Source organism: Cyanistes caeruleus, chromosome 1 (genome assembly GCF_971803275.1).
Source record: "Cyanistes caeruleus chromosome 1, bCyaCae1.hap1.1, whole genome shotgun sequence".
Classification (NCBI taxonomy): Eukaryota; Metazoa; Chordata; class Aves; order Passeriformes; family Paridae; genus Cyanistes; species Cyanistes caeruleus.
The window spans coordinates 19,220,146-19,247,830 of NC_141701.1; the positions used below are offsets into that span (position 1 = coordinate 19,220,146).

At 38.6% G+C, this 27,685-nt stretch overlaps 1 protein-coding gene across 19 annotated transcripts in view; it reads right to left on the reverse strand.

Annotated features, from left to right (window-relative positions):
* Positions 1 to 27,685, reverse strand: part of OXR1 (oxidation resistance 1) — a 258,539-nt gene that overhangs the window by 154,340 nt on the left and 76,514 nt on the right. For 2 of the 19 annotated variants that reach the window (XM_086880646.1, XM_086880653.1), the window contains exon 3: positions 20,358 to 20,388. The exons of the other annotated variants lie outside the window; for them this stretch is intronic. The gene's annotated coding sequence lies outside the window, so the exon portion shown is untranslated. The remainder of the gene's footprint in view (positions 1 to 20,357; positions 20,389 to 27,685) is intronic. 19 annotated transcript variants of the gene reach the window in all.

Sequence of the window (27,685 nt, forward strand, 5' to 3'; positions counted from 1 at the left end):
GCAAGTACTTTAGTTTTACAATGTCCTAAGACTATTTTAGGGATGCTTTAGAAAAAAATCTCAACTGATGAAATTTTTTGTGAACCTCTGTTCTCTCTGAAGGAACATTTTTATGCCCTGTCATCATACTGTTGCATAATCAGCAGTCAGAGAGCATCATGTGGACATGGATGAAGTCTGCCTGCATTGGCTGCACAGAGGGCTCAGACTGACATTACAGGACTTGTCACATGTCTTTTCTATGTGACAATCTAGAAGAATCTTGTGGAAATGCATGTTCCCAGAGAAATGGGGTATCAGTAAGGTCAGAACTGAAAAGTTACAGAAAAACAATTGGAGAAGGCCCAGACAAAAGAAAGGGCTAGAATTTGTAATATATGTAGACAAAGGTGTTTTTCTTCTCATTCTGTTGCATTGCTATGGCAAAGCCCTTCTCTTCATGGCATGTTTTGACAGCTTGCCTCCCAATTTTCCCCATTCCAAATGAACCAGTAACACAAAGTAGAACTGGACCTGGCAGCCTGTTAGTGTGGCACCCAAGCAGAAACTTAAAGTGCCAGATGTATTCATGAGTGGAGGGAGAAGTGGCTCTTCACAGAAACATCTCTGTTGGAAAAGATTTGAGAAAACATAACAGAAGAGCAAGGAATATCTTTGTCTACAGCCTAATTGGCTTAATTACACTACTGCAGGGCTGCTTTATTCTGCCACATCTACACATCTTTTAAATACCTCCAGGGATGGTGGCACCATTTCTTCCCTGGGCAGCCTCTACCAATGTTTGACAGCTTTTTCAATAAAGAATTTTTTCCCTATATCCAATCTAAATCTCCCCTGGTAAAGCTTGAGGCTCATCTTACCACTTGGGAGAAAAGACCAACACCCATCTGGCCACAGCCTCATCTCAGGGAGTTGAAGAGATCAATAAGGTCCCCCTCAGCCTCCCTTCCCTCAGCCTACACAACCCCAACTCCCTCAGCTGCTCCTCCTCAGACTTGTGCTCCAGACCCTTTCTCCAGCTGCCTTGCCCTTCCCTGGATGTGCTCTAGCACTTCCATGTCTTTTTTTGAGTGACCCAATGCTGAGCACAGCACCTGAGCTGTGGCCTCAGCAGTGCCCAGCACATGGGGACAATCCCTGCCCTGCTCCTGCTGGCCACACCATTGCTGATCCACTGGGCACTGCTGGCTCATGTCCAACCCCCACTGCCCAGCCCTCCCAAATGAGTTAATGAAAAATACTCTATTCACTGACAGTTTGCCACTGGAGTGACAGAAAATTTTTGGAAAACCCTACATGTCTTATTTTTTAGAAGATAACAACAAATGCTTGCTATTTTCTTAAACAATAACAAGTGTGAGATTTGCTTTTGCTATATTTTTTGCATTATTTTCATCAGTTCTAATGAAAACACAACAAATACTGCAGTAAAGGGATTAGTCTAGCAGAAAACATTTCAGCAAAAGCTACAGTAATTTTGACTTCAGTGAAAACTGTCCTGTAGCTCCTTTCCCTTTCTTAAGGAACTCTGAGCATTTTAAAGGCTATAAATACTGTATATATATATACATATACCTTCCTGCATCTAATATGAAGCAAGTGGACTGCATTAAAATACAATCTATTTTCTATTTCCAAACAGGCACACACAGGAAGACTCCATTCCAGCAATTCATAATAAAGGCAACACACAATGGGGCATATTCTGAAAACTGAACAAAGCTCTTCATCTTCTGTCTAATTTTTAAAGATAATGAATAGAAAAAAAAATGAGAATCTTAATTTTATCAGTTTCTACTAACTCTCTAGCATTCATATCTTGAGAGTTAAATTCAAACACTACTCTCAATAAAAATGTCCAAGAAATAGACCTATTGTGGTATTTTTGCATTTCAAGATTTAGTTGATTTTGCACCAACAGCATTTCCCATTCTCTACAACACATCTGGGTTCTTCCAGAAGCTATCATAGCAGCTTAACAGTAACTTGAAACATATGGCTACTGTGAGACAAAAAAAAAGTGTAATATCTTACTTTCCTTTTTATTTCATTCCTGGGAATCCAGCAAATGGCAATATTCCATACTAGAGCACAATTTATTCTGAAAAACTCTTTCCTGCTTTCTGTAATTCTTAATTTTTTCTAGGTCTGGATCCTATGGCCTGACAAGTATTCACTGGGATGAGCAAGAGAGGCTGAAGGAACCCTAAATTTAATGCATTTCACAAGAAGAAATTCATCATTGCGTAATAACATCCCTCCTTCAAAATCCTTTTAGGTTTCTTGTCACAATTTACATATCATTAGACAAGTCTACCTGTGAGCAAGGATCAAATTTAGACCCAAACTTAAAATAAATTCTGTGCAAATGAAAAATGGCTACCTGCACAGACACTGTTGGCAATTAAAGGTGACAAATTATCTCTGCAGAAAGAATTAGCTTGAGGTCAAAATCTTATCACTGTAGAAAATAATAATCATAATTTTGCTTTTCAGCAGAAAAAAAAAATACTTATGTCTATGCCTTCTCCTTGTCAAGATAGAAATTATGTTTAAAAAAAAATAAAAATCACACAATGCCAGAAAAAATCTTCCAATTCTGTGACAATCAAGTTGGGCATTTCCCTTTTCAGCCAGAGACACTTTTTCTATTTTTTAAGAGCAGAAGAGAGCAAGTTGATTTCAAATGAAGCATCACTGGAAACATAGAATTTAGGGTGTCTCTTTTACCCTGAATGTATGAAATATAAGCTGTGGTGGGGCACGTGCTGGTATGTTGCATCAGTAAACTATTTTGATTATGCATAACATACTTGGAAACATTAAAAAGTATTTATCAAGGAAATGCATCTTAATTGCCAATGTTACAGAGTTTCATTAGAAGACATAAGGAAGATCAGTGTAGAAAAATCAAATGATGATTGAGTTTTTGTAATGGCAGACAGTAACAAATATAGGGAAAACAAGTGTGAAGAACTTAAAATGTATAGACTGCTGTGGTGGTTGATCCCACCTGGCAGCCAAGCAACCACCTAGCTGCTCACTCTCCATCCCCAATGGGACATGAGAGAAAATAGGAATAAGAAGAATGAGAAAACCTATGGGTAGAAATAAAGACAGGAAAATCACAAACCAAGTACTATTGCAGGCAAAACATCCTCATTGAAGGGACATATAATTTACCATCATTAAGTATAAATATTTAATTAACAATTCACATATTGGAAAAGAAACAAAAAGGAAAAAAACTCCTTCTCTCTCTTCTCTGCCACAATCTTATTCCAGACCACTTTCCTTGTCCTTTCCCACTCTTCACTCATCATGTTACCACTGTGGGCTATACTCAGCCCCCTGGGTGATGGCCAGAGGATGAAGGGTCAGACCACAACAGGTTTATCCCAATCACTCTCTTTTTCCCACTCTTCTCTTCCACTGCTTCTTCTTTCTCATTCTGCTTCTGCTCCAGCATGGGCCTTCCATGGGCCATGGTCCCTTTAGGACATCACCTGCTCCAGCATGGGCTCATCGATGTGCCACAGCTCCTCGGCTGTGAGCACCTCCATCTGCTCTGGCCGTGGCTGCTGTGTTTTCCTTCTCTCCATAAGGATGCCCCTTATGCAGGCAGATTCCACAGAGCTGCTCCTGATGGGCCTGGCTGAGGCTGGGGTGGCTCCTGTGCAGGGCTGGCTGGGATCTGCTGTGCTGAGCACAGGGCAGCCCCAGCCTCTTCTCACAGAGCCCATCCCAAAGCCCTCCTCTGGCAAAACCTTGTCAGGGGCACCAAATACAACTGCTGCATGCAAGAAAGTAACACACCAAAGATTTAAAGTATTTGGAAAAAGGCTTTTGTAAATAGAAAGCATGGAGGGTGGTCTTAAAAATACGTGCTGCATTCTAAACAATGAAAAATATTTACCTTAGCAAAAAGAGTGTAATGGAAAGATCTTACTATAAATAATAAAAGTACTTAAATTAGAAAATTAAATAGATCTTCAATATTTTATTAATCTGCAACCAATTGCTTATGTCTGGAGTAGTGAATTTCTCTGAAAGGATCAATGAACCTGGAATTGCTTCTTGTATGGATATCTAACATGAGAAGGATCAAATATTTTTTCTGAAAATAAGGTTTTTCTAAGTTTTTAAACTTCTTAGATTTATATTGATGAAATTTGTTACTTTTTTTTATTCTATCATGAAAATATTCCTATAAAGTGCTATTTCTTAGCTTTATACTTTGTTTAATAGATACTAATAGCAGAAAAGAACTCAAGACAGAGGTAGTTGATCACTTTGGCCATTTGTTTCTCAAGAACTTTTTAGGAGAATTGTAAAGTTTGAGAAACTGCTTGTAAAGCAAACAGTTTTTTCAGCCAGGTCTTCTTTTCCCCCACCCCTATTCCAATTTCATCTTGCAGCTTCTAGCTTCAGCTAGAAGAGGAGGGAAAAGCCTGCAGGTACTTAAGTACCTCTAGGCTCCCTGGGGTACTTCTTTCAGAAGTCTATGTCACTGGCTTCTTGTGGAGTTCAAACCCATTTGAGCTCCTGCTGCCCACATTTATATAGACAAATTGGTGGTGAATTGGAGAAGATTGAGGGATTTTGAAATTCATCTTGACATTCATTGAAAGTAAAACAAAGAGTAGTTATGGGACACTTAATGCAACAACCTAATTGTCCAGTGAATCTGAGACACTCAGGCTGTACTCTGACAGTATTTGACATGAGTTTCCAAAGGCATGAAAGCAACTGTGACAACACTCCTGAGTACTGCCTGAAAACAGCAATGGAAAAATTCAGGTATTGGACTACAGCTATTTTATCTGGCAATAAACCAAACTCCAGAGGATTTCAATGGTCGGGTGATTCACATTCTTATGAATTTACAAATAGTTTCTCCCATAAAAACAAAGTCTTAAGAACATACTTGATCCTTAACTTTCCTAAATACAACTAAATCTAACAATTAATCTCAAGCCAAAACTAGTGCAGAACATGTATCTGGAACATGTTTTGGGTATCAGTCAGGATGCTTTTAGACACAGTGAATCCCTACACCCAAAGCGTGCTTCAGTAGTGCACAACTTTCTACACAGTTTCCCAAAGGCCAGAGCACCCCACAGCAGCTGCAGGAGAGGAACCAGAGGTAGAGGCAGATCTACCACCACCTGGCATGCCATATCCAACCAGACAACTCAGGCAAGGCCTTCCAAGGGCTTTGAAGCTCTTGGAAGAGCAGAGAGATTCAAGGTCTGGTCAGAGATGTGCTGGCAGAGACATACTGAGGGTACGCTGGCAGGCTACAATGCACATTACATTGCATGTTCTTGGTTTCTTGCTGCTCAGAATCAGTGGCTCTACCTCGGCCTGGCTTGGCTAATCAAAAGCTACCAAACATTCAGAAAAATCCCCTGCAGCACAGCTGGTTAACAGTATGTTTAAGAACAACAATCTGAACCCCATTTTTTACCCTGCTCAGCAATAGGCTCTTGAGTTGGTTTCCTCGCCTATCGTCAGTGACTTCAAAATTGAAGAGCAGCTGATATGAATATGTGCCATACATGGAAAGAAAATACAAAAAATACAAACATCACACTGGTATCAATGCCTCTTCCAGATAGGAAAATTACATCATTCAGGTACCACAGCACTGACCAACCTCAACTGCAGTTACACAAACACATGTGTACAGAGAGCTGAGTGGTACATTACACCAGCCAGCATCAGGCAGATCTGCAAAATTCCAGCTTCTTTCCACCACTAACACCATCCTCCTTACCTTTCTTCTGCTGGGAGATCAGCTCTACCACAAGACCCAGCTGGGAGTGCAGCAAAGTCACCAGCTCCTTCCTAAGGGCCACATCAAACAATGAGCTCAGTCCAGCCCTACTTATTCAAGGAATGCTCATCTTTATTACAACAACTGGTTTACACAAATGTGTGCTTCAAACACCAGAGAACATAAAATGCATCTAGAGCACACACTTACGCAAGCTTGGCTTTGCTGACGTAGAGGATGACAGCATAAATCTAAAATCATTTCCAGCTCCTCTTTGAAGAGAGATTTCCTTTCTCAGCTAGCACTGTTTATTCAGTGCAGAAGAGCCACTGGATTTAAAAATAGGATGACTCATACTTGTTTAGATGTTTATAAGTTTTGTGCAGTTACAGAAGGTGTTTGGAAAAAAACGTCAGGACATTTTAAGTACCGTTCTTTGAAGGTGTGGTGAAGTGATAACTAATGAATTAATTTCTGAGAGCAGCTAGTTGAGCATAAAAAACAAAATGACTTGGCTTTTTCCTTCATCATTTTATCAGCATACACCTCTAGCTAACGAAGATCTTTTAAATATGAAATAGAGTTTTGTAACAGTGTGCAGTGTTTAAACACATAGAAAACGTGATATGGAATGTATTGACATTACAGCCTCAAAAACAGCACCTCAGCACTGACACTTTACAGCAAAGACATACAGCTGTGGCTGATAGGACTGTAGGATTGATATAGTAATGCTCAACCCAAATGAGGGTTGTTTCTTACTCCTGTCTGTATAATTAGAGTAGCACAAGTTATTTACCACACACAGTAAGTAGTAAATATTATGAAATTATTATTATTATATATTATAAAATTACTATGACTAATGGTTTTGGTTTCTCTATTTAACTTGCTTGGATGCCAAGGGCAGAAGAAAAAAGTTGTGTCATACCATCCACTACCAGCTGCTCTTGAACTCTGTTGCTCTGTACTCACGACAGTTCCAACAACCCACAGAAAGTAAGACAAAAAAGTAACATTTTATAACTTCCATGTGGAAGTGTTTGCTGTTTTTACTCACTGTAGGGTCTCACTGAGCCTTACTCCACATCTTTTCCTATCCCCTAGAAAATGAGGCAAAGCAAATGCACACCACAAGATAAATCTCCTCTTCCCTACCCTTCACAAAAGCTAAATAAAGACAAACTAATCAGAGGATAATTAGTTACAATTTGCACGATTTTGTCACCATAAGTAAAAGAACTTTTTCTCAAGATTAAAGGGACTGGAAAGCACTATACAAAACCTTTCTTGACTTTTTCTTCTCAGGGGAATTTTTGCAAAGCTTTCTTCCAGCACTTCATGCAAGGATCTGATTATATATTTTAATTTTCTTTCTCTTTAATTAGTCTAAAAAGCTGGGTCATATGAATATTTAATCTACTTTAATTTGAGCAAATCTTCTACAGGGATACATTCTAACATTACATGAGTTAGAATTTGGGGCACTGAACTCAGTATGCCCACTGGTTTAAGAAGTACTAAACAGCCTTGGAGGATGGGCAGCTGCAAATGAGATTCTGATTCTCTCCACCCAAAAGAAACCAAGAATTCATGCATTTGCTTAAATATACAAAAGGTCTATAGAGCAAGTTCTCAGAATAGCAATCTGTGTCATGCATAAAGATGTGATCAAACGTTCACCTATCAAGCAGAAGCAATGATTTAAAGCTGTACCTCTGCTGCTGAGATGTGACAATTCACCACAGTGCTCTCATAAACTGTGTTAATTTATCTTCCTTTCCGCTGGAACAGAGCACAAACATTCATATCTTTCAGTAGAGGGGACAGCAACATTTTGAACAACTTTGTCTCATAAAGAAACAATTTTCTAAGAGCAAGGCTTCCTGGCTGGATACCAACCTAGCTGGCAGCTGATAGCTGCTTGTTACCTAGTTCCCACTGCACGGGGAGCTGAGTGCCTCCTTCTGTTTGAACTTGGATCGTCTGCCCTACGAGCAAAGTAAAACTTTGCCAGATTGATTGACTTCCCTAAACATCACACCAGCAGTGAAGGCAGCAGAGCATGCGCTCCCACAACACTGTTCATATCTAGGATTGAGAGACAGGGCTAAGAATTTTCTCTAATTTGCTGTCTTGGAGAATTACACACAGAAATCACTTAGCTTTGCTCTGAATTCCAGATACACCAAAGAGCTGCATCACAAGCAATATATCTACCTTTTAAAACAAGTATATTGTGATGGCAGTCTTTGCTCATTGCACAGCAGAGTCAGGACTTCCTCAGAGGTTTTAGATTTCTTTTTTTCTCAAGAGTACTTCATTACTAAAGCAAGATGAGTGCTGTTAATATTCTAAAAGTTTGCAATCTTCTGTTACTGTGTTTGAGCATGAGATGATTATATTACTGACAATTTCATTAAATATTTTCCTTTATGATCCTGATCTCAAATATTGGTGATATATTTTCCCTTGATCATATTACAATGACAATTACAATTGTAATTACAATTACAATTATATCACTGTAAACAACAGAACATGCTGATTTATTGCACTTTTTGTTCTTCTTTAATAAAATACATTAGTCTAACACTGTATTAATGCATCATTTGGTTCGGTATTTTAAAATTTTAATCTTTCAAAGATGATTGAAACCACATGTTCAAAAATGCTGCAGACTTAGAGTCCAACAGCAGGTCTTCTCACCCCAAAATTTCTCAACCTAATATTCTTTCAAATGGAACTGTTTATTCCACAAGTCTATTGACATCTGAAATCAAGGAATTTCAAATTAAGTGTCCATTTTAATAAATGGACACCAGTCTGTCAGTACTATTGACAACTGTCAAAATAAAGGATTTGCATATACTTAACTGAGCTTAAGTCAGATGATGGCTGACTGAAAAAAAACAATCTTAGAAAGATAAAAAAAAAAACAAAAAAAAAAAAAAGCAGGAAGATTTTTGCATCTGTAATAGAAGAGGGACAATTCCTTCCAACCATTTACTACTAACAGAAATGCTGATGAATCTGGAGAGCTGACAAAATTCAATCCAAAATGAAATCTAGTCTAAAATGAAAACCTAACTTAAAAATGAAAATATAAACCAGGGCTTGCAGCATTTTACATTTAACAGGCATTATATTTAACAGACTTTGCATTTCTATTGATACCTACTTCTATCTTATGTGTAGCAGTAATATGAACTTAATGTTGATACTACTATTAAATTCTTTTCTTATATTTGTATTTTCTGGAATTGTTCTTTAAGCAGGAGTACAGAGGAGCATTTCTCCTTATCATCCAGCCATAAAATGAGGATTTAGATTGGACAAACTAGTAATTTGCTGGAATACACCTCATTATAGTCAAGCCTTCTCTAGGTCAGTTGTCAGGTCCTCCACCCATTCTCACTTTGGGTTTGTTGTAAATTGTGACAGGTAATTTTCTTTCCGTGCAAGAAGTCCATTGACATTGTCTTTTTACTGTTACACATGATGGGGGTTTATGCTCTGTCACAGATGTGATACAACTAATACACACATTTCTGTTTCTTAGTACTTTATCAATACACTACTCATCAGATTTTATAAAGATCAACACTAATCTGCCATTTAGAAAGCCTCATCATCAGAAATGGTTATAAGGCATGAAAGAAATATCCCCACCTTACACTCACAACTGATATCCAAGACAGATTTAACCCAAAAGTTCAATTTGGGAAAGACTTTTCTTGAGCCAGTTCCTGTCTGATGTCCAGACTACACAGGTCCAACCAAGCTTGGGCTCAGCTGTGGGCTCTGTGCAAGCTTCAGAAAAGTAGCAGGAGCAGATCTGAGGAGCACAGCTGCAGATCATGGAATCATAGAACCATTCTGGTTGGTTTTCTCCAACTGTTTGTTACCCCAGCACAGCCAGGCCCACCACTAAACCATGTCCATAAGTGCCACATTTACATGTCTTTTAAAAATACCTGCAGCAATGGTGACTCCAAGCACTTCCCTGGGAAGCCTTCTCCAATGCTTGACAACTTTTTCTGTGAAGAACTTTTCCAATATCCAAACTCTCCTGATGCAGCTTGAGACCATTTCCTTTTGTCCTATTGCTTGTTACTTGGGAGAGGAGACCAACCCCCACCTTGCTACACTCCCTTTTCAGGTAGAGAATGAAGAGGTCTCTCCTGCCCCTCCTGTTCTCCAGCCTAAACACCCCAGTTTCGCCAGCTGCTCCTCATAAGGCTGGTGGATAAACAGGGCCTGGCCATGACCACCTCTACTCAGCCAGGTTTTTAACATACAGGAAATGTTTTTTCTGTGGTGACCACATGATATGAGAGACACTCAATAGGCAGGACAGCAAGGCTTTTTCAACATCACAGGTCTATGGTATTGGGATGTGGAATTTGAAAAGATTTTTCTTGCTTTTGCATTCTCACAGAGTTCAGGACAGGGAGTGTGCTGCTTTGCAAGCCATCTCTTGAGACATATCACTGATGATGGCACAGATAAATGACAGAGACATCCTCAATTAATAGGGATCATGGAAAAGAAATCCATGGCTATGCCAAGACGTAAAGCAGTCGAGCACTTCTCCCCTTTTGTCTCAATTCAACCTTCAAATTTTCAGGATCACAAGATGTTTCCTTCCTACCCCTCCTTCTGGACACTAAGGTAGTTCTTAGTTACAGCTCCTTCAGAAAACAAGTTTACCACAATCTTTCTTGCACACAGCTGGTGTGTTTTGTTTGCTGAGGCACTTCTTCAGCCTGTACAAAGCACAGACATGCAGATCAGTTTGCATATTTCTCTGTCTCTTTGCAGACTGTCTCACACTAACATGCTCCTCACCATCTCAAGGCTACGCTGGCTATAAAAAGAGTTGTGAGGTGCTAGCAGCAGGCAGCCAGTCCTGCAGCACATTCTGGCAACCATGAGGCAGATGTGGCTTCAGAAAATGTGTGCCTGCTTTAGATCCTGAGCTTTGGGGAGCTTTGTATATCAGAGAGCACACGGAATAAGAATTAATTAATTTCTCATTAGAAGTTTTAATGACAAAATAGATTGTGCTCACTCTCCTAATACAGCTGGGAATTTATCCTTGTCTCCAACCTGTAATTTCCCTTCTGGCAATGTTCTGTGCTTGTTTCACATAGTGAAGTGTTTGGCAAAGTCAGCCTGGTCCAGAAGGATAAATCCAGAACAATAAAATAGATGTCCAGCTCCTAAATACCTGTTTCATCTGCTTTGTTTCACCTTCTGGCTGGAAGTGGAGTTCACACAGTCTATTTTTTAAAACACAGTCTATTTTTCAGTTACCAGGTGGGGCTCAGGCTCTGGACAGTTTTGCTGTTCTTGTAATGTGTTATTTTAGTGCTTCATAGCAGTGGTGGGAAGAAACAAAGAAATAACTGGACACAGAGTGGGAAGTGATGTCCTTTGGGTGTGCCACTGATATTGGGTGACAGAGTCAGGCCAGGATGATGGAGGACACAGGAACAGCAAGCACTGTACATGATTTGGGTCTTCCCTTTCTGTACAATGCTTGCATTATTATTACCTTGCAGTTCAGTCTTCAAGTTCACCCATTTTCTGTGCTGCTTCTGTACAGGCTGTCTACATAGACACTGAGACTTAACATTTCATGTTTAAGGTGCACTGTAACCCCTTTGGGAGACATGTGTTTAAATTTTTTCATTACAGGTTTGGGATTAGTATAAAAACCCACCTCTGTTTTACAAAGGCACTTGAAATTGTCTTCGTACACAAACAAGGTATGCAGACAAAACACAGAAGAATTTTCCAGTATTTTGTTTGTTGGGCACTAACAGATGGACTCCTACACTCAAAATAATCAATCTCTTACAATAAATTAGGCAAAATATGGGGGGGAAAAAGATACAGCTTTATCTTATTCTAGCTTTCCATCTTTTCTTTTTGCAGTTAACTTCAGTAATTAATTGTAGTTAAAATAAAGGAAAACACGGAAGACAGTCATGAAAATTTTCATAGAAACACCACTATAAAACTTCTACAAATATAAATTTTCACCACACTAGTAAGAACTGAAAATGAATATTTGTGTTGAAAACTCCTTTTACTCTAGTAATCTGAATGTGTATTAACAAAAGTAATTTAGAAGTTATTCAGATATATAAACTATGCAAAATTCTACAAAAATATCATTATGTATAATGTGCATACAGACTTTAAAGTACTAAAGGCAGCACTGAACACCTAAGTACTTCTGAGCTTTTATCTCCCCCAGAGACTGACCCAAAACCTGCTGATAATTCAGCTTTGTTGAGCAGAGTTGATTTTAAATGGCCTGACCCAGAGAATTGCTTGGGTTAGACACTCTCTGACACACCAAGGAAAATTCACCACTGGAAATCGAAAGATTAAGAGCCATCTCATTTTCTCTCGCCTCTCTTCTGCAGTTGTACGAGCAAAACCTTTGGCATTTGTATTTTAGAAATAATGCTATTTTTAAAGTATCACTTCAGACCTAGCATTTTTCTGTAATTTTGAGAAAGCTCTAATTGAAAACAAGAAAAAAAATTGTAAATCAGAGGAGATATCAGTTTAAAACAGAAATATTTTCTGTGCCTCAAAAGAAGAGCAAAAATTTGCCATGAAAACAATCCTTTAGAAGCACACTATGCTATTTTACATCTCAATACACTTCTCAGTACCAGCACTTTTCCATCTCTCCACATAAATCAGAGACTAACTGGCCTTAGTATCTTTAGAAAAAGCAATTTCTTCAATTCCCATGATATCTGGCACATGGTGAGCACTGGTAATTTCAAACATTTACAAGAGCACATTACACCTGCTTTACTGTATGCTACTTTCTCTGCAGGATATAATTTTTAAGGAAAACATATTAAAATGTTTAGGAAACAGGATGCTGAACAAAAGTAACTTATAGCATTATGAAACCATATAAATAATTGTCAGTCCTGATGCAAAAGATATTACAGACAGCTACTGAAAATCTCCTTGAAATTATAACAAGCCATTCTGAAAGACCTATCCCTTCTTTGATTGCAAAGTAAACACAAAGTAATTACAGGTAAAAGCTCTTGGATACTTCACATATACCCATAGTTCTTGAATACCAAGAATCCTTATTTTCACCCACATTTCTTAACAGCACAGTTATATACCTTACTGACTGTGAGGGAAAGAGGCATATGCACTTCACACAGTTCACTTGCAAAATGTTTAAATACATTGACATCTTCAACAGAATTGGTATTTCCAAGCATTAATGTAGAATAGCACTGTTGGCAGTTTGTTATTCCACACATCCAACAGCATGCAAAGAGGTATTAGCTACTACATTTCTATCTTTGAGCAAGCACGTGCAGCTGAGCAGTCAAAACTCCTACAGCAGATTCCCATCTTATCCACCAGGAAGTCACTGCAAATCATGGTGTCAAAGAGACCAAGCAGCAATCCTGTGTTCCACACCTCAGTCAATGTACAGGCTCATCAATATTACATGGGCCCCCCTAGTTGCATGCAGAGCCTTGGAAAGGCAGCCAGGCACAGCTCACCTCAGCAGGTATGTTTGCAATAGCAGAACAAGCAGGAATGTTTCTGGTATTCTCACACTCTTTTGGTTTAAATATTGTTTCACTTTCCACTAAATACCCAGCATAACAGTGATGGTACAGGAACAGTAACACCAGCTAAAGAAACTCTTTCTCTTCATCAATCCTAGTCCCAAAAGTATTCAAAAACTGGAACTTACAGAAAGAACATAAGAAAAATGGCAAACATACTATTTCTCTGTATTTATCCTGCTGAAAAACAGTAGCTTAAGAACTTGCTGAATAGATCAAAGATATTGCATCTGGACCACTGTGTTTGATCCTTTTTTCAACCTATTTATGCTTTTGGTCCCTGCAGGAACCTTTGGCAATTTACTTCGGTCTGGGTGAAAAATACGTTCCTCTGTTTTTGTGTCTGGTACCCCATTCCAGGGCCTGGGAGTATGTTTAGCAGAAACAACACCATTTTTTAAGACAAAGACCACAATATGTCAGTGTGCTGATCGCACCCCACCCCCCTCTCTCTTCCCCTTTTCAACACTGTGCCTGTCACCAGGATGTGAGGGCCCCGTTTTAGAAGAGATCCCCCTCCTGTCAGCACTACATTTGCTGAAGACCATTTGCCCACCAAGCAATGTTGCCAGGTTGTGGGGATACCCATTAGGGAATAGGGAAGGGTACCAGCATGTGAGATATTGCCCATAAAATCCAACAGCTGCAAATCCTAAGTGGGATACAGACTGGAATTGCTGCTGTACAGGAAAACCCATGAGCCCTGGGGGTCTGGAGCATCCCTGCTGTTGCCTGCTTCCCCTGAGACTTAGTGACTCCTGTTACTTTAGGTAAAATCTGAGCCTAGACTGTGGTTATATTGCATCACACATGGATTATTAAGAGTTTGACCCAAACTCTAGCAGGTCCAGGTAATGAAAAGCCCTAGAAAGCAAGAAAGCTACACTAATTACTAGAAATTCTGTTTAACTGAAAGCTATGATAATTGCTAAGGATACTCTGCACGCTATGCTAAGAGTGGCTAAGCTGCACTAACTGCTAGAAATAGTAGATAAGAATAACATATGCTAATTATTAAAATTCAAATGCAATAATAAGGCTCTAATTATAACTACAACCCTGTGGCCAATCCTTACTCTGCCAAGGATCCCTAAAAGAACCTGCATGTCCCTGGGCAATAGTTTCAAACCTGCCAACAGCTGTACAGACATTATATGTGTGTGTGTGTATATATATACATACCCTCACACCAAAGCCCCTGCATACTTTCTCCTTCTGTGAGGGTCATGCCATACCTCTGAGCAGCTTTGCCTCCTTGCTCTACCTGTTTCTGATAAAAACTGATTAAACGGGGAAAAAAAGAAAAACTAATGCCAAAATTTTGCTATATACAGCAACCATCCATTCCCATTGGTAAGCACATGCTAAAGCAAATGTTAAAAGCTGCTTGGAAGTTTTCCACATAAGTACAGGCAGCTGAAGATGGCCATGAAGCCAGAATTTGTGTTTATGTCTTTGCTGAATTATTGTTATACATGAAACAGGAAAAAAATACAATAACAAAATCTGAAGCAGTTAATTTCACTTCATTTGTTATACTTCCATATGTGGTTTTCCATATATACAGCAACAGTGCTACGATATTCCTTATTCAGAGTAAGCATGAAGAATTACAGAAATACAAATTAATTACATATTTTGAACACAAAGCTGCCTTGGTGAAGCAGAATTTGAAATAAATATGTTAACTTTGAGTTGCACACTAAAAACCATACCAGTTCCAGCACTGGAAATGATTATGCACTCTGGAGTCACCTGCAGTGCCTAAGCAGAAACCTCAGGCAGACCTGTCTGCTGGTGAACAAACTTACACAGTGTAAGAGTGACCAAAGGCTTGCATTTTGTGCTTGAAAGAGACATTTCTGCCACCATGGAACACAATTTGCCCTTTCCAGGATATGGGATAGTGCTTTCCCTTGAGCCCCTAGATGGGTGTCCAAATTGCTTTTTTCCCCAAGAGATATATGACATGCTATTAACATACTACAAAATCTTTTGTGAACTCTCAGGTTCCATCACCACCTTTCCCTTCTACAACCACTAAGAAAGGTGGATCTATCTTATTTTGAAGACTAATTTAACATGCAACCTCCTGCTATATCTAAGTAGATGAGCCAAGGAGAACTTGGAAGCACCACAGAGCACTCTGGTTGGAGTCTAAGCCATACAGCAGTGACCTCACCCAAATCTTGGTTATTTGAGAAGGAAACAAAGACATGTGAGAAGGGTCCTCACTGAAGAGGACAGTGAAGAGCTAAGAAGCAGAAGACAGGCACCACTCAATCTATAAATGGCCATAAGGCACAGTGTCAATTTTGCCAATAAAAGCTAAAATATGTACTGCTGGGCCCAGAAATCTCTGTCTGTTCCCTGCCAGACTTTGCTACTGCCCTACCCAAAAGAAATATGTGCTCCACCAGACATGAATTTACAAAACTAATTTTCAAACAAACCGAGCACTTCTGGATAAAAGTGAGTTAGTTAAACAGTGACTTTCACATGTAAGGGAGGACAGATTGCTAAAAAAGAACCTCAAACCCTAGGACAGGCTGCATTTTGCTGCAGGGACAATATATCCCAAAATATGCCAAATGCAGGCATCTTTGGGCTCAAATTACATTCTTGACCATTTGAGAGGTGTCACCTGCTTAGATCTTGCAAAGAGATGCAAATTCATACCAAGTAAAGAGCTAGCCTTTAAAAAATCATCCTGAATTTTGAGAAAAAAACAGGGCACACAGAAAAATGTCTTGCATGAAAAAAAAAAGGTCTTATCTTCCTTCAAAACTCTGCCTTAAGGGAGAGATGCCTCAGACTTTGGCCACTTGACAAAGAAATATCAGACTATTCAGACCAAGTTCCTGTTTCCTTCATCACAGTTTTCCACTTTCTGGCTTGATATTACTTAATTCAAATAGTCCTGTTCAAGACACTAAAAAGAAAACTGAAAAGGTAAATAGCCAACAGGTAAGAGCAAAACACAAGCACTGCCTGAGGCATTTCTGCTCAGAGGGAACTAATTAGCTCAAAGATGCCCAGACAAACCCAGCAAGGGAGCCACTAAGTCCCCAGGTAAAAGAGCTGGAAGATGTAAGATATTAAGAGGTCAGACCTATCATTTTAACAGCACAAATGCAAAGAAATAAAACTTGAATCAATGATTCAGCCACAGAAAATCTTTCTACAAATACTTATCTGAAAATTAAATTTCAGCCTAAAATTGCAGTCACACCAAAAATCTTTCTGCAAATACTTGTCTGAACTTTTAGTTTCAGCCTAAGATCACAGTCACATTGAGAATTTAATTATGTTAATATTATGGGACTTGAGAACTTCAGATTAATTCATCTTTTGATTTTTTTGGAGGCGGAGTGCGACAGGAGGAAAGAAGTGTAGAGCTAAATCATCATCCTTTTAAAACAAGTAAGCAAAAAGTATAACAAAAGAAAAAATACAACAAAAAAGAATTAAAAGAGGAATAAATAAGAAAAATACTGCAACCACTGTAAATTGAAACAACAATTCATTTCTAAAGGGCAGGAATTCTGAGGGGTGCACAGGGACTTGTTATTGCAGCCAAGTTTGCATGAACCATGTTTAATTGCTGATGGAAGTACAACAGTATAGAGCTCCAATATATGTCAGGAAACCTCGGAAGCAGAGAGCCCATCAGTTTCGCATCATGGTCAGCATTGTTGCTCTCTCTCCAAGTGTCACTGAGATCTAATTTTTCACCAGCCTGTCATTTCTACCAGTTCCTAACGTTTGTAGTGGCCCCTGGGACCTGCTCAGAACAGCCCATGGAAAACAAGAAAAGAGGGGCCTTCAGGCTGCTGCCACCAAGAAACTGTAAGACATGTTACAGCCCTGTACAAATCACTTCAGGTCTGTCAAAGCTTATCTAGACAGCTTAAGTTGCATGATCACACTGTGTTCCCTGGTGCCCTTATATTGCATACCATAACAGAAGTCAGTGACACAAGCAGGGCACACCACCCTTTCTCACATACGTAATACAGCATCTTGCCAGATCAGGCAGGACAGCTGCCTCCATCTGCTGGGAAGGGGCAATTTTATCATGGGAGGTTTTGTCTGTGCTCTTCTGCCCATTGATAGCATCTCAGGAGAAAAGGACAGAGTTCTGCAGAGATACCAGCACTGGCCACTTCCTGACCAAGCAGGAGCCTCCTGGCCACAGCAGCCACCAAGGACTACATAACCATGAAAAGGTTCAAGAGAAACAAGTTCAAACTCCCTGAAAAAGGCTGAGGATGGCAAGCCCTGTTAGGCAGGGCTGCATATCTGTGGGGTCAGGGCTGCAGCCAGCTCCCTCTCACTCCTCCCAAACCAGAGCACAAGTTAGAGGTGATCAGGGGCAATCACAGGAGCATGGCTGCAGAAAGGCATGAGAGCACAGGAAGGATGCACAGCTCCCTGAAATGAGGGTCAGCACATGCAGAAGGGTCCCAGTGGATATCTTCTAGGCTGAAGAAGCATCCTTTCAAGAATGCTGCTGCAGCACAGATTCTTCTGATTAATTTCAAGGCAGCATTAAAGGCCCTTGGGTGTAAAAGGTACCACGGAGTATAACAACTCAACAGACACCTATTCCCTGCAACATACTTTCATAACATTTTCATACCATTTCCATGCTCTTATGGGATGGCATGTGAATGAAGATATTTTGCACTGATTTTGCTAGGAATCATGCCATTGGATTAATAGCAATAGTATCAAAATAATTAGCCTGAAATAGATTTTTGTCACACATTTGTTGATTCAGGTTGTTAGGGGATTAGACAAGTTTAAGTCATTCAGGAAAAAAATTTTACCTTCTGTTTAGAAAAATGTTCAGGTAAAAAATTTCTTTCACTTTAGGAATGTTGGAGAAATTTGGGTCAGGCTGTTATTAGAGTAATTTTATTTCCCTCATCATCTTAGCATCTTAAAAGGGTAAAAGCCAATATATTGCTGGAGATAACGTATGTTGGAAATGACGTATGTTATTCTTTGTAAATATGGTTTATGGCATATGGTTTTACACTGTACAGGCACCAGGTCTTTACTCTGGGGATTCACATCCTTATTGCGATAACTAGTTTTAGTTATTGTGTCATGTATGGGGTTCTTTTATATTCCAGGAGACACATCAGTGTATATTTCAGCCTCTGTAAATTTGTTCAAATGTTGGAAAAGAAACTCATAGAATCATTTAGGTTGGAAAAGACCCCTAAGATCATCAAGTCCCACTGTAAATATAACACTGAAAAATCCATCATGAAACTATGTCCCTAAATATCATATTTATATGTGAAGAGATAGTCACAGAACTTGCCTACTGATTAGCTTGACTTTACCTGTTTGAGGGCTATTTAATCTCTCTGCTGATGAGAGAGGAGCCAAGTGAAAATTTGTCAGCAAAATGTGATGTGAATGAATACAACTCACTGTGCACTTCTCTGAATTCAGGCAGAGAGTTCATTTGAGCAGAAGCTGTACATTAGGGATTAGGCTGCTTTTGTTAGAAATGCTCATAAAGCAGAACTGTCCTCAAATGGCAACAAAATTGAAATTAGGCACTGTGAGATCAAACATCTGTATCTGAAGAAATAGCTAATGATATTGTTTATATTCTTCTTGATTTTAAGTCTAATATATACCATTTTGCTTTGTGACTTTTTACCTTTTTCCATTAATTTAAATTTAATTATTTTTTAATTTTAATTTTAAACATTTCCTTTAATTTTCCTTTACCAGACTGAAATACTGAATAAAAACTTCAAGGGTAGATGAAGCTAGACAGGAAAGGAAAACATCCATAATAAAACAAAGCAGGAAATCCTTTAATAAAATTAGCAATCTATAGCTAACATGCACATGTATGCGCTGTGTGTCTGTCTGCTGGTGTGCACATATGCCTGTATTCCTACTACCTCCAGTGATTATATAGAAAGCATATGCAGGAAAACAAAAACCAAAAAGCAAATGGAAGACAATGGATGATCTTTTTATCAGTTTGACACCTTGAGTGTAATAGGATTTGGGGAAATAAATCCTGGTTTTGATGCTACATGCAGTTTTCTGAACTGCATAACTTCTTCTAAATTCTCAGTTAAGTAACTAGAGCAGATACTTATTTTGTTTAATCCCAGTTACAAATTATTATTTTGACTCCTGCAAGGGTTGTAAGGCAAAATATTTTTTCACACTATAGCTAGGAGGAAAAAAACCCCAACATCACAATATTAGTAACTGAGAGATTTTTCTTCACAAGCTGGAAGTGTAAAATACAATAGAGTCTCTGTCTCATTACATATCTTAGGTCAAGTCAAACCAATGGCATCAGAATTGTTTGTCCAAAGTGACTGTGAGTTCTCATTGCTTGATATGCAGATCAGCTCTCATGCACTGGCATAACAAGTTGTGTTTTCACGGGACATGGTGCCAGGTTTTAGTGATGTATTTATCAGTTCTTGGGGCAAGTTAAACTATGAACCATGAAACACTGGATTTTACTTAAATCCAACAAGCCAAAGTCACAAAAAGTTTTCTAAAGCTGTCCCTTTATGAACTATAAAAATATACATAATAAGCACAAAGAAGAATGCTTTAGAGGCTTTTTCTTATTTCTGAAAAACTAAAATTGTTCAATGCTTGCATTGCAAACAAGGATTAAAGTACTAGTGTTGAGGCTGGTTTGTTGAGTACAAAAAGTGGTGCTGGATGTGTGTTTTTGTTTGACTTTTCAATCTTAGAAATCCACTCCAAATTTTTTGTTTTGCAATCTGGTCTCTTTAATGGCACCTGATGTTTGTGTGTGGTGGGCCTAGGCTGTCTGTCAAGTACCAACCCAACTGCTCTCATTCCCCCTCCTCTGCAAGACAGAGGGAGAAAATAAGATGGAAATGTTCATGGGTCAAGATAAGAACAGGGAGATCACTCACCAGTTACCATCACAGGCAAAACAGACTCGACCTGAGGAAATTAATATAATTTTATTGCAAATTAATAACAAAGTAGGATGGTGGCAGATAAAAAGCAAAAAACTAAAACCACCCTCACCAACCCTCTTCTTTCCCAGGCTAAATTTCACTCCTGATTCTTCCATTTCCTCCATTTTTTTTGCCTTTCTTAAATATTTTACCCCAGAGGCACCACCACATCAGCTGATGGGCTCAGCTGTGCCTGCAGTGGGTCCTCAGAGAGGACACCCCACAATCCCCACAGACACCCAACACATACTGCTTGGTTTAAAACACATAAAAACCTGTTTCTTGGCATCTTATTTACAACTTTTAGGGAGGAGTTGTAAAATCATGTTAATTCACATCTGCTCTAAGTTACTTTCAAGTAACTTTAGATGCATCCAAAAATCTCCAAAGAGGTCTATGAAACAGAAGTCACAAAGATGGGCCTGGCTCACCCACCCTTACAGCTTCCTTCAGTGCAAAAATTGCATTTTTCACAGAGGAGAAAAGTCTTATACCTATGGCACAAGGTGGTGATTCAGAGGGAGAAAGGGGAAAAGCAGTGCCTCAGGAGAGGAAAGAGAAACATTTTTGCAGCACTAACATTCTACTTCCTGTCCAAGGAGGGATGAGCAAACACATCCTGGATCATAGTTACCAAAACACAGACTCTTCAGAGATGTGAGGGCTGTAATATCACACCATAAGGATTTGTGTGGTTAAAAACATAACTGCTGTCACTTTGTGAGGTTTATTAACAATACTGAAGTTTCACAGGAGGAAAGTCCCAAGTAAAAGCATCTCATAGTTCTTCTGGGATATTCATCTTTCATTGGGCTCTCAAAGCACACTGCAGGTACAGATAGCTTTCCATACAAGCTAGGAGTTTGGTCTGGGTAGCAAGGGACCTTTAATTCTCATCTAGTCAATATCCCTGTAATCAGCAGGACATCTCCAACCATATCAGGTTGTTCAGAGCCCTGTCTGACCTCACCTTGAATTTTTCCAGGCATGGGGCATCTACCACCTCTCTGGGCAGATGTAATAGTTTACTCCAACTTTCATAAAAAGTTAATCACCTTCCATATTCAGAATAGCTTCAGTAAATAAATATATTTGCTCTCTAGGAAAAGAGAATATGTAAAATTTTCACACAACTACAAATACCTTCAATTAATTGCAACTTGTGGAAATATTTCTTTTCAAGACACCTATGATAATTAAACATTCCTTTGTGATATCCATGCTACATATTCAAAAACACAAACTTGTTTTTTCCAATTTCAAAGCAGTTTTTTGCCCCACACCTTTCCAGCACTAATGCAAATATGTGGACAGTCCAGTCACATCCAAAGATTCAAAAAGTCAAGAAGCCAGTCTCTTGTCTATGCTGCTATGTCCTCCATGGCACTACAAGAGCTGCTCAGAGCTGGAGCAGAGTGGAGGGACTTTTGACAAGATCATAGTATCATAGACTCTTAGAATGGGTTGGTTTGGGTTGGAAGGGACCTTAAAGGTCATCAAGATTTAACCCCCCTGCCATGGAGAGTTGGAACCCTCTGGGGTGTCCCAGAGCTGGGTGCAGTACTCCACATGAGGTCTCAGGAGAGATCTTGAGATCAGCTTTTAAATAAGCTGATCAATATACTAAATCATTTTTTCATTCATGTATTACCTGCTGCTTTCAAACAATCAGTGTGAAATACGTCACTACAGCATTATTAAAGCAGCAGCGTATTTTTTAGCAGACAAGCTCTAACCTACTGGACCTGCGTGCACCACATAGTGCTCCTGTGAGTACAGAAGTAAAGTTTGCAGGGACAGAGTTTTGACTGATATGTGCAACAGACTGCACATGCCAATGCATCTAATCCTCAAAAACATCTCCAAGCACCAGCACCTGTCCCAAGGGTTGTGTGTCCCTTTCTACCACACATTTGGACTGAACACAATGTTGTCATTTCTTTCTTTCATACATAGGTCTGTAGTGTGAGGAACAGGAGGAGACAGACTTTGTTAGCATCTATTGACAAATCAGAAAAAGGCAAATGATAAGGGCACAAAGAGAAGAGTTCAGCTTTTCTAGCTTACACTTTTAAGTCTGAATGACACTTTTGTTCATGTTGGTTTTCAACAAGACATTTGGTTCCAGGCCAGTAATTTTTTATATCACCCAGCAGGCAGTGCTAAATACATACTAGTGTCAGAAGGCCGGGGGCTACAATATACTTAAAAAATCTATATTTTAGGAAAAATTGTTCTTTTTTTCTCTTCTTTTTCTTAAGAAAAAAAAAAAAATAAGAAAAGGAGAACCAAACAGTTTGAATTAATGTGTTCACTCTGAGACTTCTCTGAAAAGAGACTAGATCTTGTCAAAACTTGACAAAATGTTTTGGGTGGTTTTTGCTGTTTTGATTTTGATTTTTTTTTTTTTTTCCCACCCCACAGAATTATGCTATAACATCAGGGGTACAGTGTTTCACAGTGATGTATCAATTTCAATGGAAAGGTTTCTGTATGGCATATTTTTGTCACTTGTGCATTTTTGTTACTTCCGAAAGAGAATGCCAAATTTATAAAATAAATAAATAAATAAAAGAGTCTTTCTAATCTGAAAACAGACACTTTCACACAATTTAATTTGTGATGTTGATATGAGGGGTTGGGATCTGTTCCAACACAGAGCAGAAACACATGGCAAAATGAACGTGTCATTGTTCAGAAAGCTCAACTTGGAAATCATAGATCTGTGTCAGCATGGCACTTGTGTGGTTGGGCATCAATATAAACATCTCTTTATTTGCATGCACCATGGCACATTCTTGCTCTCCTTTTAGACCATATTAGTTTAGACACAAACATGTATCTTAATTTAGAGACAAACACATATATTAATTTAGAAACAAATATATATATACCTTCCTTTTGAGGCTTTTAGTTAAAAGGCTGTTGGCTGTTCTGACAACTTCCATGTGGCCCAGGCAACAGTTGTGAGCAATGCTCTAGAAATGCAGGCTGCATTTTCATATTTCACCATAGAACTGTGGATGCAGACTCCTGCATCTTGGGATCTATATCCAGACCATATGTCTGTGCTACATGTATCTGTCAGATTGAGGTATATGAAACTAATGTCAGCTGCTGCCCTCCTCTCTCATCTCTCTGACACTGGTGATTGCAGGCATTTTACTGTACTCAGGCAGCACCATTCCTCCTACAAAAGCCCACATTTCAGATGAACATCATTGACTTGCCCAACCAATATATCCCCAAAGGACTCTGACGCTGTGCTGAGCTGGTCACCATGTGTTTCTTATAATTTTGTGTTCAAAGGGTCTTCCCAAGGGAAAAAAAAAACAAAAAAAACCCAACCAGATTCTTGCTGGTTACAGCCTTCTGTCACTGCCTACCATGTGACAGAGTGCATAGAAACAGTTTAATTACAAAGGGATAGAAAGCTGTTAGACTTAACCCAAATCCAAGAATTCATGGATAAATGCTGGACAAAACGTCCTGTGCCAACATAAAGAAACAGTGGAGTGGGGAAAGCCCAGCAGTGAAGGTCCAGCAGCTGGCTTCCAGAGCAAAGTATTGCTTGGCACCTTGTATTGCGCATCAGAGAAATACAACTAGTCCAACACAAATAGGAGATCTAGTTGCAAATGTGTTTCGAGTAGATTTCTATCCACTCATCTCAAGGCTGCATATATTCTTTTCTTGTATTGGACTCTTGAGAAAAAAAGGAACTTTCCCTGATGAGAAATAACCACAGTGGTAATAGTTTCAGAAATATTCATGCACGCTTCCCATGCAGTAATATTTTGCTAATGGTTTATCCAAGACTTATAGGACCTATAATTTTTACTTTCCATATTCTTTCCATGTTACAGATTTGAGAAGTACAAGAGATGGAAGAAACATGAAATAACTTTCTCACTGAATTTCTAATGCACTTCATATACTAGATTTATTCCACAGTACAACAGAAAACTGCTCATAGCAGCAATGTGAATTGCAAGGAGTTACTAAGGTGATGACTGTCATCATCCCAAACAGGGATGATCCTGTTAAGGTTAATAATGAAAAGATTCAGGCAAATATATAATGAGTGCATGGAGTCCAGGCTAAAAAAACCTCTAAAAGCCTCTTGCTACAAACAACTCTAGCTCTGCTCCTAATGTACATTTTCTTTCTACATGCATTCCGAGGGCTCATGTGGACACAGAAGCCTGCAGCTTACATTCAAGATAACAAATAAATGGGAAACCAATGAAATATAGCTAAAAATAAAAAAATGCCCATTTGTGCTATTGTTGCTGCAGTGTTGCACTATTCATGTGCAGAATAGACTGGGAACCAGTTTGTCTCTAACTCCCTTCCTCTCCAAATAGGCCTTTCTTTGTCTTCCCTAACAACCACAAAGGCAGAAGATACATAAGCCTCCTGAACACAAGGGTTTCACACTCACATTGCTGTTGGTAGACCCCAGACATCACCAACAGAAAGAACCACAACAGCTGGAGCAACACCTGGTGTGCAAAGGTCAGGCACGCTGTGTCAGAGTCACTCTGAATGCCATCACGTGTCACTCAGTAATGGCTTCTCCTCTTTAAAAGTAGCTGTCAGCTGTCAAGTGGTATTTATTTCTTCACTCCAAAAATTGTGCTGTACTTACAAAAGATGAAAGATTTTTAGTACAACACAGGAAAAGAAAACAAAACCTACACGAAAACAAACCCAGAAACACAGCTAATGTAATCTACAACCCATTTTACCATGAAGGGTATTGTGGAAACAAAAGAAAACATGAAGATTTTAGTATGATTATGAATAATCTGTTCTAGGGTTCATACATTATTATAGTCATAAGTAGACAAGTGCCCACTGAGAGAAGGATATGTCTGAGATTCCCTGGTAAGAATTACAGCAGTGCTGCATCTACTCCAAATTAGCAGAAAATTAACTAAGGAAGCAAGTGTTTTTCTTACATTATTCCCTTCCCATCTCAGAAAGACCAAAGTAAGATAAATAAATACTAGAACATCAGTAGATTTTGCACACACAGCCTCAGTGCTCTACAACCTTAAGACCTGAGAAGAGGGAGAAACAAAGAGTAGTAGAGAAGCTGGGAAAAGGATCCCTGCTTTGTTTGGTGGCAATGTACAGTAGGGAAGGATGAAACCAATACCTGAAACAAGGCATGCTGCTGCTACTGCATTATTTGGCTTCTCAGTGGACCACAAGGAGATTTGTGGGGTGGAAGTCTTTTGCCTGTGTTGAGGGATGAAAGGAGAGAAGTGATAATCCCCAGCTCTCTGAAATTGTTTATGTGGAGGGTACCACAACACTGAAAGTTTCCATATGTTTTCTAGATTCTTTCTTAATTGCAAGATTATCTAGTCCAAAATATTAACTTATGTTGCTTTTTAAATTGCTGATGAAGAGAGACTGGCATGAGTACCCAGTCTATCACATTGCACGGGGAACCACCTGCACAGGAAGAACAAATATTTGTCTAAAAAGACAGGAATTGCCGTCTGAATTCTAAATAAGTTTGAATGTTTTAATAAACAAACATTTCTAGCTTTCTTTCATCTTCACTGTCAAGGACAGAAAAGTGTTTTTTTTTATATCCCCAAACTGAGTTTCTAGCTTTTAAGAAAATCTTTCAGAAATGGATAATAGCATAAATAATTACAGAAAATTTGTCTTAGGGGAAAAAGATCAGTCTTAAAATTCAAACAAGACAACACATTAATATTTACAGAAGGAGTATGGAAAGAGGGGAAGGGACTAGAATTACACTAGGGAGAGATTGAATGCCAATATAATGATTAGCTCTGTCCTTCTGCAGAGTAGCAGCAGATGCCTCAGCTCCTGCAGTTCTGCCTCTGGGAGAAGGCAGGAGAAATCAGAAACTAGTAAGATGCTGCAGTAATTTTATTTGCACACATTCACAACCATGTGGGGAAAAAACTGGTCATAGAAAACTTAAAGACTGCTCCTTTTAATGTTCCTATTTTCATGTCAGACTCATAAACGTGTGATGAAACACATTTTCTTCCAGAACAAACTAATAAAAGGACTGATGCAGCAACTTCATAGCTATTCATAATGCTTCTGACAAAACTCAGTGCTAAACTGTTGTTTCACAGGAAGGCATTTAGCCTAAGACTAAGAACTTGCTCAGCTGCTACAAAAGGACGCTGGGTTATTATTTCCCTTCCCTAATACTATTGTACAACAAATATCGCACTGTTTTCAGCACATCATTTAATGGCAGGTTCTAGCATAAATACATATTTATGTAATAAAATACACAATGTATTTTATTAACAATATGTCTCCAGTTTTGAATAGAAACTTTACAGTCAGAGGCTCACTATTTGATGCTGAAAATCACCTGATGTAATAAAACTGACTTAAAAAAAAAGGGAAATAAATATATAAGTTGATAAAATTATAAAGTTATAAACCATTCAGAGAGGTGTTTGGCATTAACTTTTGCCACTAATTGATTGGAACTTATTTAGCCAGTGTAAAAAACAAAATAGGTCCACAGAGTAATACTCTAAGCCATCGATCTCAAATTTTTATTACCTGAGAATGAAAAAACTATGATCTTCAGAAAAAAAAGTCACAGACTGAAACAATGGTTAGAAGGTCCCTAAAATATATATTTTTTTTCATGAAAAAAAGGAAAAAAAAGACCCATTTATTTAGGCATTTCTAAACTTTTCATCGAAATTTAGTTTAAATACAATTTTTTTTATTTTCTTCTGCTTTTCAAGTAAAAATGTTACAAAACTAATATGCAAATGTTTCTGTTCCTAAGCTCTCATTTAAAAGAACAAAACAGAATGTAGAAGTTCATAAAATATTCTTTATAGTATTTATCTTAACAACTATTTTTCTATTCTAATTTACCATAGTCAACTCAAAGCTTCTCTTGTTTTCAAAATATTCAAAGGTTATGGATGCCTATTGAACATTAATTTTATGCGGTTTTAAAATTAGACTAAAACCACTCAACATTTTTGCCATTTTTTTAGCACAATGTGACATCTGCAATATTTGCTGAATGAGGATTTTAGTCCCCACTCAATTTCTGCAAATGCAATGAGTATTCTTCCTCCATTTCAAGGATTAATTTTACAAATGACACTTTAAGCACTCCAAGCACAATGGAATCTGTCAAAAATAAATCCTACAAGTGCAAGAGGCCAGTGCAGATGTGCAAGAGGCCAGTGCAGATGTGCATGAGTCTCAAATGCATTTCATTCCCCATGCTGAAAATCTTACTG